This window comes from Miscanthus floridulus, chromosome 6 (assembly GCF_019320115.1).
Source record: "Miscanthus floridulus cultivar M001 chromosome 6, ASM1932011v1, whole genome shotgun sequence".
In the NCBI taxonomy this organism is placed as follows: Eukaryota; Viridiplantae; Streptophyta; class Magnoliopsida; order Poales; family Poaceae; genus Miscanthus; species Miscanthus floridulus.
In genome coordinates, this window is record NC_089585.1 from 52601987 (window position 1) to 52622623 (window position 20637).

At 43.1% G+C, this 20637-nt stretch overlaps 2 non-coding genes across 2 annotated transcripts; both read left to right on the plus strand.

Annotated features, from left to right (window-relative positions):
• The first annotated feature begins 2619 nt into the window (after positions 1 to 2619).
• LOC136462030 (small nucleolar RNA R71) lies at positions 2620 to 2726 on the plus strand. The gene has a single exon (XR_010760558.1). It is a non-coding gene; the product is annotated as a small nucleolar RNA R71 (small nucleolar RNA).
• Positions 2727 to 16531: 13805 nt separating this feature from the next.
• LOC136462016 (small nucleolar RNA R71) lies at positions 16532 to 16638 on the plus strand. The gene has a single exon (XR_010760544.1). It is a non-coding gene; the product is annotated as a small nucleolar RNA R71 (small nucleolar RNA).
• Positions 16639 to 20637: the final 3999 nt, after the last annotated feature.

Genomic DNA, 20637 nt, shown 5'->3' on the forward strand with positions numbered 1-20637 from the left:
TATCATAACTCGCAACAACAACCCATAAGTTTTCAAGTTTTTAGGATCAGACATTTTTAGCCAACAAACTTAAATCTTGGGGAATATTAAGTTACAGTCTAGGCACAGATAAATTATAGACAGAGCAACTATTTATCATTTCAACTTAGGAGAAACTAAACATTTTTAAAACACATATGAAGAGTGAAATTCATATTTTTGTTATTTTTATCATATTTCATTTTTTGATATTTTTTAAATGCTAGTAAATAAATGCAAAAAATAAAAAATGCGAAAAATAAAAGATACAAGTTACCTCTATGGGGGTCCTCCCCCAAGCTAGCTATAGGCCAGATGTGTGGCTTGGTGGCAACTCCGAGGTAAATTATTTATTTTATATGGTTTTACTAATAGGTTTATACTTTTGTTTATTCCACCCATGTCATTATTCAGTGGTTTCAGTTCAATGATCAAATTAGACCTTTGATCAAGGTAGGCTATTTAACCTAAGCACCACGCTTAATTTTTAAAAGCCTATGGAAATATGATCAATCAAAAACCATATTCCAAACCAAAACATACTCATAAAGAACATGGTTGGATAACTAGGATTTATTTAATTGAAGACAACTTGAAAAGGTGGACTAAATAGATTTTTAGCAAGATTTTATGCATTACTATTTATTATCTTAGGAATTCTAAGTTTTTATAGAAGATATTATGATAACTACCGATTTACCTTCGGCAAGGGCTCTCCATTTAAAGTACAATGAGCAGGACTCTTCTCCTTTTACTTTTTGCTTGATGAAGGGACATTTGTTCCAGGAGAAACGGATGCAGATGCCGGTACTTTTACTCGCCACACCATATTTATTTTCTTTGGTGGTGTGGTGGTGGACTTTGGAGCTTCTTCCTTTTGTTTCCACACTATTTTTTTGTGGTGTGGGAACAACCTTTGGAGTTTCTTCTTTTTGTTTTGGGTTGTTCTTTTTTTATTTTGGCCTCTTTTATTTTCTTTGTTCTTCTTGGTGAGGCTGTCCATCTGTGGAGGCTGTATCTCAACCTCTCTAATGCCTTGTGGGTTCGGCCCGTACTTGATTCAGATCATGGAGCACTGCTCCTGCTTGGGCCGAAAGTCAAACTTTTCTTCCTTGCCATTGATGTTGAAGCAGATTTCTCCAGCTCTAACATCAATTTGTTCTCCCGCGGAGCTAAGGAAAGGTTGCCCAAGCATGAGGAGCGATCCCTTCGTTGTTTCTAGGTCTAGCACCATGAAGTCGACTGGGATGAAGTAACCCTAGATTTTCACTGGGATATCTTTGGCAATCCCTGCCGGATAGCGAACTGTCGAGTCCGCCAGCTGGAGCATCATTGGCGTTGGTGCTAGATGCGTGAAGTTCAACTTGTCAAATATGACCTTTGGCATCACACTGATGCCAGCCCCTAGGTTGCACATGGCATGATCAAACTGTTGGGCCCCAATTGAGCACGTGATTGTGGGCACCCAGGGTCTTTCTTCTTTTCTGGTAGACGGTTGAGTATAGCTACGCTACACTCTTCTGTCAGCTTTACGACCTCTGTGGATGGCAATGGTCTCTTGTTGTTGTTGATATCTTTGATGTATTTGGCATAAGAAGGCAAACATAAGACGTCCATTAAGGGGATGCTTACGTGTATCTTCTCTATCATCTCAATAAAACGAGCAAATTGCTCGTCCACGGCTTGCTTTCGATTTCTTATGGGGAATGACAAGTAGCTGGTGTCTCCGAAGTCTTGTGGTGCTGTTTCCTTGTCCTTTTGATCTTTTTGTGTTTTTGTGGACGATGAAGGTCCTTACTCCTGTGGCTCTTTTCCCTTTCCTGCTTTAGTTTTAGGGTTCAGTGGATCACGAGTGGACTTACCACCCCTCGTGGTCACCGCATTAACTTTTCAAAGCAATTCTCGGGTTGTCCTGGGATTTCCCTTCATTATTAGTAGGAATAGCAGCAACAATTTGAGCGAATTGTGTTTCGATTATTTTATTAAAGCTCAACTAATTCTTAATAGAGGAAGATAGACCTTCTATTTTTGAGTTAATGTTTTCTAGCATTTTATCATTAAACATTAACTTTTTAGTAAGATTTTCATTTATTTTAGCCTAAAACCAGGTCTTTCAAGGATGGTTGATTCGAATTGAATTTTGAATTGAAATTTGAATTACCTCCTTGCGGGCGGGATTGATTATTCCACCCATTATTCTTTTGCTATCAGAACCCGTTGTTGATGTACGCGGCATCTTCACGGGTCTCAGGGTAGTTGTTCCCTAAATGTCTGACTTCACCATAGACCTCGCAAGTCATTTGCGAGTCTATGGCCTAGACGGTGCCCTTCATGGCTTCCTTGTCAGTGGCACGCTCGTCCAGTCTTTTTAGCAATAGGTCCATTTTTGCGGCAAGCATATCCACCTCCTTCATGGTATGCATGCCTTTTTGTTGTTTCCTTTCTTCCCCCTAGCTTTGATTAGACACCATCTTCTCGATGAAAGCCGTAGCTTCATCGATGGTGAGGGAAAGAAACGCGTCTCCAGCAGCGACATCTACGTGCCCCTTCGACATGGGCGTCAGCCCTTCGTAGAAGTTTTGGAGCATGAGCCAATTTTCTATCCTGTGGTGTGGGCATGCTTGGATGTAATCCTGCAGCCTTTCCCATGCCTTGGGAATAGATTCCATTGAATTCTGCAGGAAGTTTGAAATTTTCCCCCTCAGGGCATTGGTTTTGCCCACGGGGAAATTTTTGCGAGGAACACCGCGGAACATTTGTCTCACGTGTTGATGGCTTCCTTGTCTTGTAGAACAACTATTTTGCCTTCCATGCTTGCTGGTGCGATGTCTTTTATGACAATGGTGTCGCATAGCTCAAGGAAGTGTTGGAGGTGCACGTTTGCATCCTCGCTAGGCAAACCATAGAATTGGTTTGCTTGCACCATAGTTATGAGGCCAGTCAGGAGCTTGAAGTTTCTAGTGCCCATGTTGATAGTGGGCCCAATGGGCACATTGGCAACAACGGGGGTAGAGTAGTCATTGAGTGACTTGGCCATGGTGGTAGTAGCAGATGGTGCGAGGGTGACTGGTTCACTTGCCGGTAGAGTAACAGAAGAAGAAGAAGCAGTACGAGACTGGCTCTTCCTTATGAGTGCCTTCGGATCATTGGTGTAGTTTTCCGGCAAGACAAAACCGGCCATACACTATCCTGTTTTCATGCACAATAGGAGAAAACAAGCAGAGTTAGCCTGCATAAACTATGGCTACCATTCATGCATATGATCATGATCATGTCCTACTAGATTCTTTTAACCCATGCCTTCCCCGGCAACGGCGCTAGAAATGCTTGTTATTATTTCTTAGCGCAATCACCAAGTATGGAGATGGAATCCATTCCTGGCAATGGCACTAGAAATACATGTTGGTATTTCTTAGCACCATCACTAAGATTTGGATAAATCTTAGCAACATCGCTAAGGAATACCAACACGCTTATTCTTAATGATTATAGAAACAATATCTGCAAGCGCATGGATCTATCATTGTAGCATTTCACCCAGAAGTATTCAATGTATCATTATTTATATTTTCCCAAAGGAAGGCATAGTGTAAAGAGTCTGGCATGGATATGAACAAGATTACATGCTTGCATAGTGAACCAAAGTTTATAACAGGGGTAAACATGGTATTTTAAGGACAGTGAACACACACTTGGGCCAACCTCAAGGATTACAAGGGACGGACAAGGCTGTCACCACCTGCCACCTACCCCACAACCGTGGAGCATTGTTGGTATTCTTAACGCAAACAGAAATAATCTACAAGCGCATGGAAGTACTATTGTAGCACTTTACCTAGAAGTATTCGGGGTATCGTATTTTCCATAGGGAACGAAGGTACTCTTCTAGCTAGTTCATCCAAGGACAACACAAGGGTAGAGTTAGCAGAGGTTGAAATGGATTCCTATGATTTTATGGTCTAAGGATAGATAAATGCTACTCCTACTTCCTCACTTCAGGCATCGGCGTACACCTGGTCTGCCAAGTGATATCGGCCTATAGCTCTATGTCGAACCTGGATGTGGGGGGTTATGAGGGACGGATAGGGCTGTCACCACCTGCCGCCAACCCCTCAGCCATGGGGAACGAGGCAAACAAAGGTAGCCTCTAGCCTTGACACCACGTCTACGCTATCGACTACTACTCTAGCGCTCTTGTAAGGGTTATCCATCTTTATCAAGGCCCTTCTACTAGAGCATCCGCCACATGGATGGGTGATGATCTAGCAAACAAGTAAAGATAAAGCTTAACTAAACAAGAGACTTTATACCATAAAAAATCACGAACACTCACTTAGCAGGAGAACCCGTTGAAGTAAAGTTGCTCATCGAGGTACAAGTTGGGGAGCCATCGACAAGTCCGGCGCTTCCCCAAGCTCTTCATCACATCTCTCCCTTACAACTCTAGCTAGCTACTAGGGCCTAAACCCCTTGGAGTGTAGCTCCAACTCAAGTGAGGAGTGCTCTTCTTCCTTGTGGTGTTGTGTTGTAGAGGGGGGTACCCCTCCATTTATACAAGGAGCTATGCAGTGCTGGGGGCTATTCTTGGCACGAGGACCAAGCTACACTGCCTCTGCATGGAGCCATGCCATCGCCTAACAAAGGAGTGGCAGAGAGGCGTCTGTAGGGGGTCAAGCACCCCTATGGGTTAGACGCCCCCTAACTGAGACATCTCACCACCACCTTCAGGTGGTGGGTTGTGGGATGGACATGGATCACTCTTCGGTGGTGCTTTGCCCGGTTGAGTTGAGTTGATGGGCGTCTCCCTTGTTCCTTTGCGCAAATCAGCGTCGGAAAGCGCCTTTCAGTGAATTATTCCATGTATTTGTGTTTATGTCATGCAAAACAATATTCTCCAAATACATGTGGAACTTGGTTAATAGTAAATGCAAGTGTTTAAGATTGCCAATTTCTCCTCTTTTTTACCTTAGTTGGTGGTCGGATTTGATCATTAATGACCGCCAACAAGCTCCCCCACACTTACCCATTTTGCTCGTCGTCGAGCAAAGTTAGAGATAAAAGTAATCATGAGCAAAATATTCTAAGATATATTGCCATGGCCGGGATGGACTCCACCTCCGCGTCGATGCCGCCGAGTCCGGAGCGGTCACGACCCGTGCTACCGTGACGCCCAAGTATCTCGGCAACATAAATAGCCGACCACGCCACCTTCCCCATCTCATCTGTTGCTCGGTTCTTCGTGCCGCCTTAGCCCCACCGCGTTAGACGTCGACCGCCGCTGTCCAACGAGCACCGCATCGCCTTCGTGCTTCCTCCGCCGCCGTAATCTCCCTGGGTGAGTTCGCCTCGACCCCCTCTTCTCTCCCGTGCCCTCTGTTTATTTTTCCATGGTCGGTACCTCCTTTTCAAGGTTCACCGCCGAGCTCTCTTTGCTCTGGCCATGGCGTCGCCGTGCTCACTGCCACCGGCAGCGTCCTGGTTCGAGCCTTCTCTCTCTCCCCGTCAAATTGATTCTCGGCCGTCAATTTCTAATCTAATGGATCGGATGGAAGGATACCCTTTCGCTGCCAACTTTGCAGATACACCCTTATAATTATTCCTGGCTTAACCTGTAGTCCAAAGCACGTTTACATATTTCGTTTTCTCTTTTTAAAATTTCATAAGCTTTCCAACCATATAAAGTACACCCTATTTAGATTTCTGGAACTTGAGATATGACTATTTTATAGAGCTGTTGATGTTGAGACTCGTCCAGAAAATTTTCAGAATGTATTCTAACTTGGAGACTTCTGAATTTTGAATGTTTGATGACAGATGTCTAGAAGAGGAAGAGGCCGAGGTCATGGAGGTGTTCCCCCACATCCACCACCACCACCACCAACTATTGAACAACTCTTGGCAGTACAGACGCAGCTCATGCAAATGTTGGTGCAGAATGAGCAGAACCAATAGGGTGGTGTGGCACCACATGATAAGCGGGGTGAATTCTTGAAGGGCTATCCCCCGATGTTCTCTCGTGCCACTGATCCACTAGAAGCAGATGATTGGCTTCGTGCAGTGGAGAGGCAGCTCAACATAGCTCAATGTGATAATCAGTAGAAAGTGTTGTACGCTTCAGGACAGCTTCAGGGAGAAGCTCAGGACTGGTGGGAGTCATTCGAGTATGGATGTCCCGCCAACGCTCCTCCTGTCACCTGGCAGGAGTTCAAAGAGAATTTTAGATCTTACCACATACCAGAGGGACTGATAGAGCTCAAGCAAGAGGAATTCAGAGCTTTGAAGCAGGGATCCATGTCCGTCGCTGAGTACCACGATAAGTTTGCTCAGTTGTCACGCTATGCTCCAAATGAAGTGGCTGATGATGCTGACAAGCAACGCCACTTTCTCAAAGGTTTGTATGATGGTCTATAGCTCCAGCTTATATCCAATACCTATCCTAATTTTCAGACGCTGGTGAATCGCGCCATTGTTATTGACAACAAGCGCAAAGAAATGGAGGCCAAGAAGAGGAGGCTTCAAGGCCAGGCCTCTGGGAGCAATACTCGTCCGCGTGCCAATCCTCAACAAGGCTTCTAGCAGAGGTTTCAGGGACCACCCAGTCAGTGGAATCATGGCCAGTATCCTCAGCACAACCCGAACCAGCAACAAGTTAGCAATCAATGCCCTCAGCAGCAGAGTGGTCCATAGACACCACGATAGGGAACCCCCAACAACACCCCATGAAGACGAGTGCACCCAGTACCCCCAACGTATGCTATCATTGTGGAGAAGTTGAGCATTATGCTAATCATTGCCCCAAGAAGCAGAATTAGCAGACACCCCAGGGTCAGCAGAGTAATCAGAAGGGAACGCCACAAAAGCTAGCACCCAACACAGGGAGGGTGAATCATGTGTCCACCGAGACGGCACTTGCAGAACCATAAGTCATGCTCGGTACGTTCAATGTCAACTCAACCCCCGCTACCATTCTTTTTTATTCTGGAGCTTCGCATTCATTCATATCACAAGCATTTGTTAGAAATCATAGTGTACCATTATGTGCCATGCAAAATCCTATATTAGTAAACTCACCGGGTGGAAGTATGCAAGCTTCATATCGTTGTCTTCCGACTAGTCTATCCTCAAGGGGGGTAGAGTTTAAAGTGAGCCCTATTATGTTGAGAGCATCTGGTATAGATGTGATTCTGGGTATGTACTGGATAAAGCAACAACAAGCAGTGATCCTATGTAAAGAGAAGGTAGTTGTTGTGACCACACCCAATGGAGAAAGAATCAATGTTAATGTTGTAATACAAGCACAGCCGACAGCCATAGTGAACCAGCTTGATGATAGCGGCAACAAGGAGGACCCAGTGGTGGATGAATTTCTAGATGTGTTCCTCGGTGATTTGCCAGGTATGCCACCTGACCGTGATATTGAGTTTATTATTGAATTATTACCTAGAACTACAACTATAGCTAAGCGTCCATATAGAATGGGGGTTAAAGAATTAGCAGAACTTAAGAAACAAATTACGGAGTTACAGGAGAAAGGTTTTATTCATCCTAGTTCGTCACCTTGGAGAGCACCAGTTATATTTGTTGACACGAAGGATGGTACTCAGAGGATGTGTGTCGATTATCGATCGCTTAATGAGGTTACTATCAAGAACAAGTATCCGTTGCCAAGAATTGATGACTTGTTTGATCAGTTGAGAGGTGCTTGTGTTTTCTCTAAGATTGATCTTCATTCTGGCTACCATCAATTGAGGATTCGTGCAACAGACATACCCAAGACAACTTTTACTACGAGGTATGGTTTGTATGAGTACACTGTTATGTCATTTGGTTTGACCAATGCACCTGCCTACTTTATGTACATGATGAACAAGGTGTTCATGGAGTTTTTGGATAAGTTTGTTGTGGTATTCATCGATGATATATTGATATTCTCCAAAACAGAAGAAGAGCATGCTGAACATCTAAGGTTGGTCTTGCAGAAGCTAAGAGAACACAAGTTGTATGCTAAGCGAAGCAAGCGTGAATTTTGGTTGAAGGAAGTTTCTTTCCTTAGCCATGTTGTCTCTAATGGTGGAATTGTAGTAGATCTAGGTAAGGTGAAGGATGTGTTGAATTGGAAGCCACCAACAGATGTGGGACAGATTCGTAGTTTCTTGGGATTAGCTGGATACTATAGAAGGTTCATTGAAGGTTTCTCTAAGCTTGCCAAGCCAATGGCTGCTTTGTTGGAGAAAAATGCTAAGTTTGTGTGGTCCGAGAAGTGCCAGGCTAACTTCGAAGAGTTGAAGAAGAGGTTGACTACAGCCCTAGTATTGGTTTTGCCAGATCTGAACAAGAGCTTTTCGATCTATTGTGATGCATCTCATCAAGGACTTGATGTGTTCTTATGCAAGAAGGCAGAGTAGTGGCTTATGCATCCCGGCAGTTGAGAAAGCATGAGTTAAATTATCCTACTCATGACTTGGAGTTAGCAGCAGTGGTTCATGCTTTGAAGATATGGAGGCATTATCTCATTGGACATAAGAGTGACATCTATACTGATCACAAAAGTCTGAAGTACATTTTCACTCAGACAGATCTGAATATGAGGCAACGTCGATGGTTAGAGTTGATCAAAGATTATGATTTGGAGGTACACTATCATCCTAGGAAGGCGAACGTTGTTGCCGATGCTCTTAGTAGGAAGAGTTATGCCAATGAGGTGCAAGTGACATCGATGTCAAGTGAGTTGTGTGCTGAGTTTGAGCGACTAAACTTAGGCTTTGTCACTAATGCAGTGGAGTTGGTGTTGGAGCCTAAATTGGAGCAAGAAATACGTAAAGGACAGTTACAGGATGCGAAGTTGAAAGAGATAGCGGAAAACATAGTGATCGGTAAGGCACCAGGTTTCCGTATGGACGACAATGGAACCCTTTGGTTTGGGAAGAGACTATGTGTGCCTGAGGATAAGGCTATACATGAGGCAATTCTTCATGAGGCACATGAGTCTACTTATTCTATTCATCCTGGAAGTACTAAGATGTATTTGGACTTAAAAGAAAAGTATTGGTGGTATGGACTCCAAAGAGATGTTGCTGAATATGTGGCTTTATGTGATACATGTTAGAGAGTCAAAGCTGAGCATCAAAGACCTACAGGGTTACTACAACCAATGAAGATACCTAAGTGGAAGTGGGAAGAAGTTGGTATGGATTTTATAGTTGGGTTACCACGTACTCAGAGGGGTTATGATTCAATTTGGTAATAGTAGATCGGTGAACTAAAGTTGCTCACTTTATACCGGTCAAGACTACTTATAATGGACCAAGGTTAGCTCAGTTATATATGGAGAGAATAGTTTGTCTACATGGAGTTCCCAAGAAAATTGTGTCTGATCGAGGTACCCAATTTACATCTCATTTTTGGCAGCAAGTACATAGTTCGTTGGGAACCAAGTTGAACTTTAGTACAGCATATCATCCTCAGACAGATGGGCAAACTGAGAGAATTAATCAAATATTAGAGGATATGTTGAGAGCTTGTGCGTTGCAGTATGGCACAAGTTGGGACAAGAGTTTGCCTTATGCAGAGTTCTCGTACAACAATAGTTATCAGAAAAGCCTCAATATGGCACCTTTTGAAGCTTTGTATGGACGAAAGTGTAGGACCCTGTTGTTTTGGAACCAAACAGGGGAAACTCAGGTGTTCGGACCAGATGTCTTGAGAGACGCAGAAGAGCAAGTAAGGTTGATTAGGGATAACTTGAGAGTGGCCCAGTCTCGACAAAAGAGCTATGCCGATACTAGAAGAAGAGAATTGATTTTCAAAGAAGGTGATTATGTGTACTTGAAGGTGTCACCTATGAGAAGTGTGAGAAGGTTTAACATGAAAGGGAAGTTAGCACCAAGGTATATTGGACCTTTCAAGATTTTAGAGAGACATGGAGAGGCAGCTTATTAGTTGGAATTGCCCGAGAGTTTGTCAGGTGTACATGATGTGTTCCATGTATCTTAGCTAAAGAAGTGTTTGCATATACCTAAAGAGCAGATACCATTAGAGGAGCTTACCGTTAAGGAAGATCTCACATATGAGGAGTTTCCGGTAAGGATTTTGGAGACGGCAGAAAGAGTTACAAGGAGCCGAGTTATAAATATGTGTAAGGTTTAGTGGAATCGGTACACAGAAGATGAGGCTACTTGGGAAAGGGAAGAGGATCTGAGGAAAACATACCCACCGTTATTTGAGTAAGCATCGTCCAAATCTCGAGGACGAGATTCATTTTAAGGGGGGTAGAATTGTAACACCCTAAATTTTACAACAATTGAAACTAGGGAAAATTGATTTACTAAGCATTTTTGTGAGCATTTAAGTTTAGGAAGAATAATAAAGTTTATCAAATTAAAATTTAATATAGGTTAACAACAATGAATGTGCATTCATGCCGCTGCATATAAATTTTTGGAATGGTCTGATTTGAACTTGATTTGAATTTTGTCTTCAAAATTGCTTTGGAAAGAAATTAGAAAAAGAAAAGGGCAAATTCTTTCTCCTTCCTCTTTTGGCCCATAGGCCTGCTGCCGCCTTTGGCCTGCTTATCCCCTTGTCGGGCTGCGTTGCCTCCACTCAGGCTGAAGCCCCGCGCCAGCCTTTCCTTTCCTTCTCGGGACACATCTCTCCCTCTCCTCTCCGCTTGGGCCAAAGCCAGGTTCACCGACCCAGCCGCGCGCCCAGCTGCTCCCGTAGACCCACGCGCCTCCCTCTGCCTACTGACAGCCCTGGCCCGCAAGTCAGGGGCTTCCCCTTCCTTTCGCCGTGGTTGGGACGCACTCCACCTCCGTGTCGACGCCGCTGAGTCTGGAGCGGTCACGACCCGTGGTGCCGTGACGCCCAAGTATCTCGGCAACATAAATAGCCGGCCACGCCGCCTTCCCCATCTCATCTGTTGCTCGGTTATTTGCACCGCCTTAGCCCTGCCGCATCAGACATCGACCGCCGCCGTCCAATGAGCACCGCGTCGCCTCCGTGCTTCCTCCGCCGCCGTAATCTCCCTGGGTGAGTTCGCCTCGACCCCCTCTTCTCTCCCGTGCCCTCCGTTTATTTTTCCATGGTCGGTAGCTCCTTTTCGAGGTTCGCTGCCAAGCTCTCTTTGCTCCAGCCATGGCGCCGCCATGCTCACTGCCGCCGGCAGCGTCCTGGTTTGAGCCTTCTCTCTCTCCCCGTCAAATTGATTCTCGGCCGTCGATTTCTAATCCAATGGATCGGATGGAAGGATACCCTTTCGCTGCCGACTTTGTAGATACACCCTTATAATTATTCCCGACTTAACCCATAGTCCAAAGCACATTTACAAATTTTGTTTTCTCTTTTTAAAAGCGTATTTTCGTTCGGTTTTATTGAAATACGTTTTCAGTTATTCACAGTTTTGCCATTCAACTTGTTTTAGCCATAAAATCTCCGTTTTAACTCCGATTTGATCTGTTCAAGTTGCGTTAGGTTCATAATTATGTGATCTACATGTTTATGTTACTGTAAAGTAGATTTCCAACTTTTAAAATTCGAGCTTAGATTTAATCTATTATTTTCCTATAGGAAATCTTGTTTAAATCATAACTTTTCCGTTTTAGATCTAATTTTTGTGATCTTTGCGTCCGTGTGTTCGTAGCGAGACATAGATTCATTTTCCAAACTTTTCATCTTGACTCTTTGCTGTTGGTGTACTGTTCTAATCTGTAGCCTTGTTTGCTTTGCATGATTGCTCCTAGATGCTTGTATGTTGCTGTGGTTATCGAGTATAGACGGTGAGCAGTTTGTGGGAGATCAAGGGTATGACTTTGACGAGCAGGACTAGCAGGAGTACTTTGCTCAAGGCAAGTATAGCATGGGATCATCCTTGTTTCCTATTCACTTTAATTCATTAAATTCATGTTGCATGTGTCATCTTGATAGGGATTTCCTAGAATTGGACTATTGCCTCGTCACCTATGGGTTATGCATTTGGGTAGCTTTGCTAGAGCTCAATTAAACCATGATCATGTAACTTGACTAATGGTATATGCAATAAACATTAAAATATGATTTTTAGCAACTTGAAAATAGGGGGCTGGTTTAGCTACTTTCTAAATGCTTCAGATTCCTCTCCCTAAGGACTTATCTGTAAGTGATCATCTGGGACTTGCAGTACAGCTGTGAGAGCTATATGGCTCTAGCTTTAGCTCAGTATGAGGACCTTTTCTAGCTTGTTAGTGGTTACCTTTATTGGCATAAGAATGGCTTGCCAAATCGGGTATAGGACAGCCTCTACTCTTATGTGTATAGCCGTGAAGGAATTGTGCCATTTGATAGAGGGGTTCCTATAACTGTTTGCCGAGTGAATCTAATGGCCCTTACTTATTAGAAGAACCTTTGAAAGGCTTCATAGTGACCCCTGCCTGCCCACCTTGGAAGTGTTTTGAAAGTAATTAATCCAGGCATATGGGTATCACGACTCACAGTGAAAGTGTAAAACTGGTATATCAGCCGTGCTCACGGTCACGAGCGGCCTTGGAACCCTTATGGAATAGATGAATACTAAGTATTACCTATTTATGCTATTCATTATTCATGTTTACATTTGATCATGTGTTTGGCAATGGGAATTGAAACAACTTGATGCTACTCATAAGCTAAAATTGTGACAACTAAAAGCTAAACGCTGTTAAACCTATGTCTAGCCTTTTGAGCCTCATGAACCCCGTGTTACACTTGTTGAGTATGACATGTACTTACGCTTGTTTATTTTTATTATTTGGATAAAAATCCTGGATGGGTGACAGATGACTTTGGGTGTGATGATTTTCCTGAGGACTACTAGACTTGTGGTCAACCAGTCGACGTCCCTATGAAATGGAGCTTCCGCGAGAGATCTTTTTATTACCTTCATTATAATTATGTAATAACTCTGTCTTATTCATGATGTAATAAACATTGGTGATGATACTATTCGTAATTTGTCGACTTATGTGTGTGACTGATCTCTGGGCACACATAAGGTTTTGTACCCCATTTTATCCTTAAAATTGGGTGTGACAGATTGGTATCAGAGCCGTGTTGACTGTAGGACGCAAGCCTAGTTAGCAATGGTCGTTTTTAGCTTCTTTTGCTTCACTCATTTCATGCTTTCTATCTCACCCTTGGTATTTGCTAAAGTTTTATGCTTCTTTTGTCTTATTCCATTATGAAAATTTTTGCTTCTAACCTAATCTAACTAATCTAATTCTATAGATGCCTCGTGCCCACAAGACTACCCGCATCAGCACTGGGGGTACTACCTGCCGCAAGGTTTGTCCATGGAGCTAGAGGAGGAAAAACCCTAGGAACAGGAATTCGATCCGCCAACACCAGTATCTACGCCTAAGCCCGCTCAGGAGGAACCTCAAGAAGTCGAGGTCGTCGACTTGTCCAAAAATGAAGAGGAAGACATTGTTGAAGAGGATGAGCCGATCCCACCACTGGGGTGGACAATAAAGGTGTGGTATAAGCCGGGGTGTGAATCCTCCGTTTCACATCACTGACTCATGAGCCTGCTTCAGACCTACTATAGTGACTGGGATGTAGCTATAGAATACGCCTACGAGGAGCATACGCACCCTCTTGAAGACACCTACTGGAAGATTAGGGTGTGCATCACCATCAAGGATGAGTAGAAAGGCGCGTATCAGCTGGATTCAAACTATGCACACCATGGTCACCGTGCTTCCATGAAGGACAGCATAGAAGATGCAGCCGCTAAAGCTTGCATAGGCCTCCGTGGTCGCCGATTCGAGGACATGAAAGATGATCAATATCGATTCCTTCCTCATCAACACCTAGAATTGGGATGGGCGATGATGGACCCATGGGGCATGGATCCAACCACCAAAGCGATGGTACACTTTGGTTATGAGTCTGTGTCAAAGATTCACCGATTGGAGAATCAATTGAAAACGCAGCAGGAAGCTATCAAGAGGCACCAGCAGGTGATAGACAAACAAAGGGTGTACCTCAATTTGCCAAAGATGTATGAGGAGCCTCCCCATAAATATCGCCTGTAGATGTTGGAGCCCCTCTTTATGTAATAACACGATAGTAGAACGAGTTGAGTTGAGTCTAGTCGAGTCTATTAGTGCGGTGTGAACATTGGTGTGTTTAGTTGATTTGTTATTATGTTTATGTGTGAGTTGGATCTTTGTAATGTGGGGGTCCTCCCCCAAGCTAGCTCTAGGCCAGATGCGTGGCTTGGTGGCAACTCTGAGGTAAATTATTTATTTTATATGGTTTTACTAATAGGTTTATACTTTTGTTTATTCCACCCATGTCATTATTCAGTGGTTTCAGTTCAATGGTCAAATTAGACCTTTGATCAAGGTAGGCTAATTAACCTAAGCACCACGCTTAATTTTTAAAAGCCTATGGAAATATGATCAATCAAAAACCATATTCCAAACCAAAACATACTCATAAAGAACATGGTTGGGTAACTAGGATTTATTTAATTGAAGACAACTTGAAAAGGTGGACTAAATAGATTTTTAGCATGATTTTATGCATTACTATTTATTATCTTAGGAATTCTAAGTTTTTATAGAAGATATTATGATAACTACCGATTTACCTTCGGCAAGGGCTCACCATTTAAAGTACAATGAGTAGGACTCTTCTCCTTTTACTTTTTGCTTGATGAAGGGACATTTGTTCCAGGAGAAACGGATGCAGATGCCGGTACTTTTACTCGCCACACCATATTGATTTTCTTTGGTGGTGTGGTGGTGGACTTTGGAGCTTCTTCCTTTTGTTTCCACACTATTTTTTTGTGGTGTGGGAACAACCTTTGGAGTTTCTTCTTTTTGTTTTGGGTTGTTCTTTTTTTATTTTGGCCTCTTTTATTTTCTTTGTTCTTCTTGGTGAGGCTGTCCACCTGTGGAGGCTGTATCTCAACCTCTCTAATGCCTTGTGGGTTCAGCCCATACTTGATTCAGATCATGGAGCACAGCTCCTACTTGGGCCAAAAGTCAAACTTTTCTTCCTTGCCATTGATGTTGAAGTAGATTTCTCCAGCTCTAACATCAATTTGTGCTCCCGTGGAGCTAAGGAAAGGTCACCCAAGCATGAGGGGCGATTCCTTCATTGTTTCCAGGTCTAGCACCATGAAGTCGACTGGGACGAAGTAACCCCAGATTTTCACTGGGATATCTTTGGCAATCCCTGCCGGATAGCGAACTGTCAAGTCCACCAGCTGGAGCATCATTGGCGTTGGTGCCAGATGCATGAAGTTCAACTTGTCAAATATGACCTTTGGCATCACACTAATGCCAGCCCCTAGGTTGCACACGGCATGATCAAAATGTTGGGCCCCGATTGAGCACGTGATTGTGGGCACCCAGGGTCTTTCTTCTTTTCTGGTAGACGATTGTGTATAGCTACGCTACACTCTTCTGTCAGATTTACGACCTCTGTGGATGGCAATGGTCTATTGTCGTTGTTGATATCTTTGATGTATTTGGCATAAGAAGGCACACATAAGACGTCCATTAAGGGGATGCTTACGTGTACCTTCTCTACCATCTCAATAAAACGAGCAAATTGCTCGTCCACGGCTTGCTTCCGATTTCTTATGGGGAACAACAAGTAGCTGGTGTCTCCGAAGTCTTGTGGTGCCGTTTCCTTGTCCTCTTGATCTTTTTGTGTTTTTGTGGATGATGAAGGTCCTTACACCTGTGGCTCTTTTCCCTTTCCTGCTTTAGTTTTAGGGTTCGGTGGATCACGAGTGGACTTACCACCCCTCGTGGTCACCGCATTAACTTTTCAAAGCAATTCTCGGGTTTCCCTGGGATTTTCCCTTCATTATTAGTAGGAATAGCAGCAACAATTTGAGCTAATTGTGTTTTGATTATTTTATTAAAGCTCAACTAATTCTTAATAGAGGAAGATAGACCTTCTATTTTTGAGTTAATGTTTTCTAGCATTTTATCATTAAACATTAACTTTTTAGTAAGATTTTCATATATTTTAGCCTGGCCTAAAACCAGGTCTTTCAAGGATGGTTGATTCGAATTAAATTTTGAATTGAAATTTGAATTACCTCCTTGCGGGCGGGATTGATTGTTCCACCCGTTATTCTTTTGCTGTCGGAACCCGTTGTTGATGTACGCGGCATCTTCGTGGGTCTCAGGGTAGTTGTTTTCTGAATGTCTGACTTCACCATAGACCTCACAAGTCATTTGCGAGTCTATGGCCTAGACGGTGCCCTTCATGGCTTCCTTGTCAGTGGCACACTCGTCCAGTCTTTTTAGCAATAGGTCCATTTTTGCGGCAAGCATATCCGCCTCCTTCATGGTATGCATGCCTTTTTTGTTTCCTTTCTTCCCCCTAGCTTTGATTAGACACCATCTTCTCGATGAAAGCCATAGCTTCATTGATGGTGAGGGAAAGAAACGTGTCTCCAGCAGCGACATCTATGTGCCCCTTCGACATGGGCGTCAGCCCTTCGTAGAAGTTTTGGAGCACGAGCCAATTTTCTATCCTGTGGTGTGGGCATGCTTGGATGTAATCCTGCAGCCTTTCCCACGCCTCGGGAATAGATTCCATTGAATTTTGTAGGAAGTTTGAAATTTTCCCCCTCAGGGCATTGGTTTTGCCCACGGGGAAAATTTTTGTGAGGAACACCGCGGAACATTTGTCTCATGTGTTGACGGCTTCCTTGTCTTGTAGAACAACTGTTTTGTCGTCCATGCTTGCTGGTGCAATGTCTTTTATGACAATGGTGTCGCATAGCTCAAGGAAGTGTTGGAGGTGCGTGTTTGCGTCCTCGCTAGGCAAACCATAGAACTGGTTTGCTTGCACCATCGTTATGAGGCCAGTCAGGAGCTTGAAGTTTCTGGTGCCCATATTGATAGTGGGCCCAATGGGCACATTGGCAACAATGGGGGTAGAGTAGTCATTGAGTGACTTGGCCATGGTGGTAGTAGCAGATGGTGCGAGGGTGACTGGTTCACTTGCCGGCAGAGTAACAGAAGAAGAAGAAGCAGTACGAGACTGGCTCTTCCTTATGAGTGCCTTCGGATCATCGGTGTAGTTTTCTGGCAAGACAAAACCGGCCATACACTATCCTGTTTTCATGCACAACAGGAGAAAACAAGCAAAGTTAGCCTACATAAACTATGGCTACCATTCATGCATATGATCATGATCATGTCCTACTAGATTATTTTAACCCATGCCTTCCCCAGCAACGGCGCCAGAAATGATTGTTAGCATTTCTTAGCGCAATCACCAAGTATGGAGATGGAATCCATTCCTGGCAATGGCACTAGAAATACATGTTGGTATTTCTTAGCACCATCACTAAGATTTGGATAAATCTTAGCAACATCGCTAAGGAATACCAACACGATTATTCTTAATGATTATAGAAACAATATCTGCAAGTGCATGGATCTATCATTGTAGCATTTCACCCGGAAGTATTCAATGTATCGTTATTTATATTTTCCCAAAGGAAGGCATAGTGTAAAGAGTCTGGCATGGATATGAACAAGATTACATGCTTGCATAGTGAACCAAAGTTTATAACAGGGGTAAACATGGTATTTTAAGGACAGTGAACACACACTTGGGCCAACCTCAAGGATTACAAGGGACGGACAGGGCCGTCACCACCTGCCGCCTACCCCACAACTGTGGAGCGCTGTTGGTATTTCTTAACGCAAACAGAAATAATCTACAAGCACACGGAAGTACTGTTGTAGCACTTTACCTGGAAGTATTCAGGGTATCGTATTTTCCACAAGGAACGAAGGTACTCTTCTAGCTAGTTCATCCAAGGACAACACAAGGGTAGAGTTAGCAGAGGTTGAAATGGATTCCTATGATTTTACGGTCTAAGGATAGATAAATGCTACTCCTACTTGCTCACTTTGGGCATCGGCGTACACCTGGTCTGCCAATTGATATCGGCCTACAGCTCTATGTCGAACCCGGATGTGGGGGATTATGAGGGACGGATAGGGCTATCACCACCTGCCGCCAACCCCTCAACCATGGGGAACGAGGCAAACAAAGGTAGCCTCTAGCCTTGACACCACGTCTACGCTATCGACTACTACTCTAGCGCTCTTGTAAGGGTTATCTGTCTTTATCAAGGCCCTTCTACTAGAGCATCCGCCATAGGGATGGGTGATGATCTAGCAAACAAGTAAAGATAAAGCTTAACTAAACAAGAGACTTTATACCATAAAAAATCACGAACACTCACTTAGCGGGAGAACCCATTGAAGTAAAGTTGCTCATCGAGGTACAAGTTGGGGAGCCACCGACAAGTCTGGCGCTTCCCCAAGCTCTTCGTCACATCTCTCCCTTACAACTCTAGCTAGCTACTAGGGCCTAAACCCCTTGGAGTGTAGCTCCAACTCAAGTGAGGAGTGCTCTTCTTCCTTGTGGTGTTGTGTTGTAGAGGGGGGTACCCCTCCATTTATACAAGGAGCTATGTAGTGCTAGGGGCTATTCTTGGCGCGAGGACCAAGCTACACTACCTCTGCATGGAGCCATGCCACAGCCTAACAAAGGAGTGGTAGAGAGGCGTCGATAGGGGGTCAAGCACCCCTATGGGTCGGATGCCCCCTGACTGAGACATCTCACCACCGCCTTTGGGTGGTGGGTTGTGGGATGGACATGGATCACTCTTCGGTGGTGCTTTGCTCGGTTGAGTTGAGTTGATGGGCGTCTCCCTTGTTCCTTTACGCAAATCAGCATCGGAAAGTGCCTTTCAGTGAATTATTCCATGTATTTGTGTTTATGTCATGCAAAACAATATTCTCCAAATACATGTGGAACTTGGTTAATAGTAAATGCATGTGTTTAAGATTGCCAATTTCTCCTCTTTTTTACCTTAGTTGGTGGTCAGATTTGATCATTAATGACCGCCAACAAGCTCCCCCACACTTACCCCTTTTGCTCGTCGTCGAGCAAAGTTAGAGATAAAAGTAATCATGAGCAAAATATTCTAAGATATATCGCTTACATAAGAGTTATTCCAACACATTCCTTACACAAGTGGGATATGTGGTGTTAGCTAATATGTTTCCTTGGGTTGTTGAAAAGCATAACAGTTCTTGAAACAAAGTCATCTTCCCAATTTCACATCTTAGCAACTTGGAGTTTTGGAAGTTTTTCTCAAGAAAAAGCATAGTTCACTTTATACTCCCCAAATGGCACTCTCAAATCACTCAATGGTGTATAAATCCTTACCAAGGCATAGCAATGTTTTGCCTTCTTTTGTTTTCTCCTACTTCTAAAAAGGTTTATGTGGAGCTTTAGGTAGGGATAAACAATATAGAATACTTGTATTGCATATGTTGTGAAGTCAAATCGAGAATCCAAGGAGAGAAGTGCCATACTCTTAGATTAAGATGTGCATGTGTGTGGAAAAAGGTAGACTAAAACTATACTCCTCTTGTAGATATGATCTCTCTCGTAACTTATTATTTTGAAACATGGCTATCTTTCTTCCTTCTCTTTTTTCAATACATGAGCCTTCATGTGCTCATCTCTCTCTCTTTTATACTTGGACCTGCGTGTGTCTTTTTTTTTATCTTTTTGCATATCCCATGCTTCTTCTTTTTTCTGAACCACATATTTAGAGAGATCTTTTATTTTTTTAGAACATGGAGTATTCGCCTAACAAATATTTTTTTGTCTACTCCCAGTGAAGGGCCAGAGTTTTTGGTGGATGAAAGCATGTTTTTGTGTACTCCCAGTGTAGGAGCAGCATGTGTATGTGGAGTGTACGTGACCTTGATCTTGGGAGCATGATAAATCTCTCAACAAGGGTCAACAAGACTTGACCAAACTCAATACATTAACAAGTAGCGTATGTGGAAGGATTGCAAGATGTTATATTTGGCTTTGGCAGGAATTGCTCACCAATTGAGGAGTATGTGATACTACGGTTTTATAACATTTTTATCAAAACAAATTCTCCAAGTACTTCAAATAGAAATGGTAGGATTTCTAAGTCAGAACTATATCACACTTCACAACAACTTAGTCAACATGATTGTCCTATTAGAATGTTTTCCCACAAGCATAAGTGTATGTATATGGAACAAACTTTATGCAAGCTTCTATCTCAAAATGTTACGAACATGTCACCTTTCAAAAATTATTTTGAATGAAGTGTGGTTTGTCACTCTTTAATTTTAGTGATCAGAATTATGTTTCTTTTAAAATTGAAATTCTAGGGGATTGAGGGTAGTGCTGCACAAACCAACATTGAAGATGAAGGAGCTATGAGGAGTCAGAGATGGCTTGGCTAAACCAGAGGTTCAGCCAATCCTCTCTGAGGCCATATGTTTTGTCCTTCTGCATGTTTGATCTTTTGATGTTGTGCAACATGTTGAGGGGATCTCGAATGTGTGTTAATTGTGCTTGAGAGATCTTCCCCACACTTATTCTTCTATTTGTTTTATTTGATAAAGAGAAACAAAAGCAGAAACAAATAAGGGCTCTGCCAGTTGAAAACATTGGGGAGTCTTAATTTTTATTATAATCATTATTACCCTTTTTTACTTATTATTACTATTATTATTTTTATTTTTATTTTTATTTTATATGTTCACCCAACTTTTT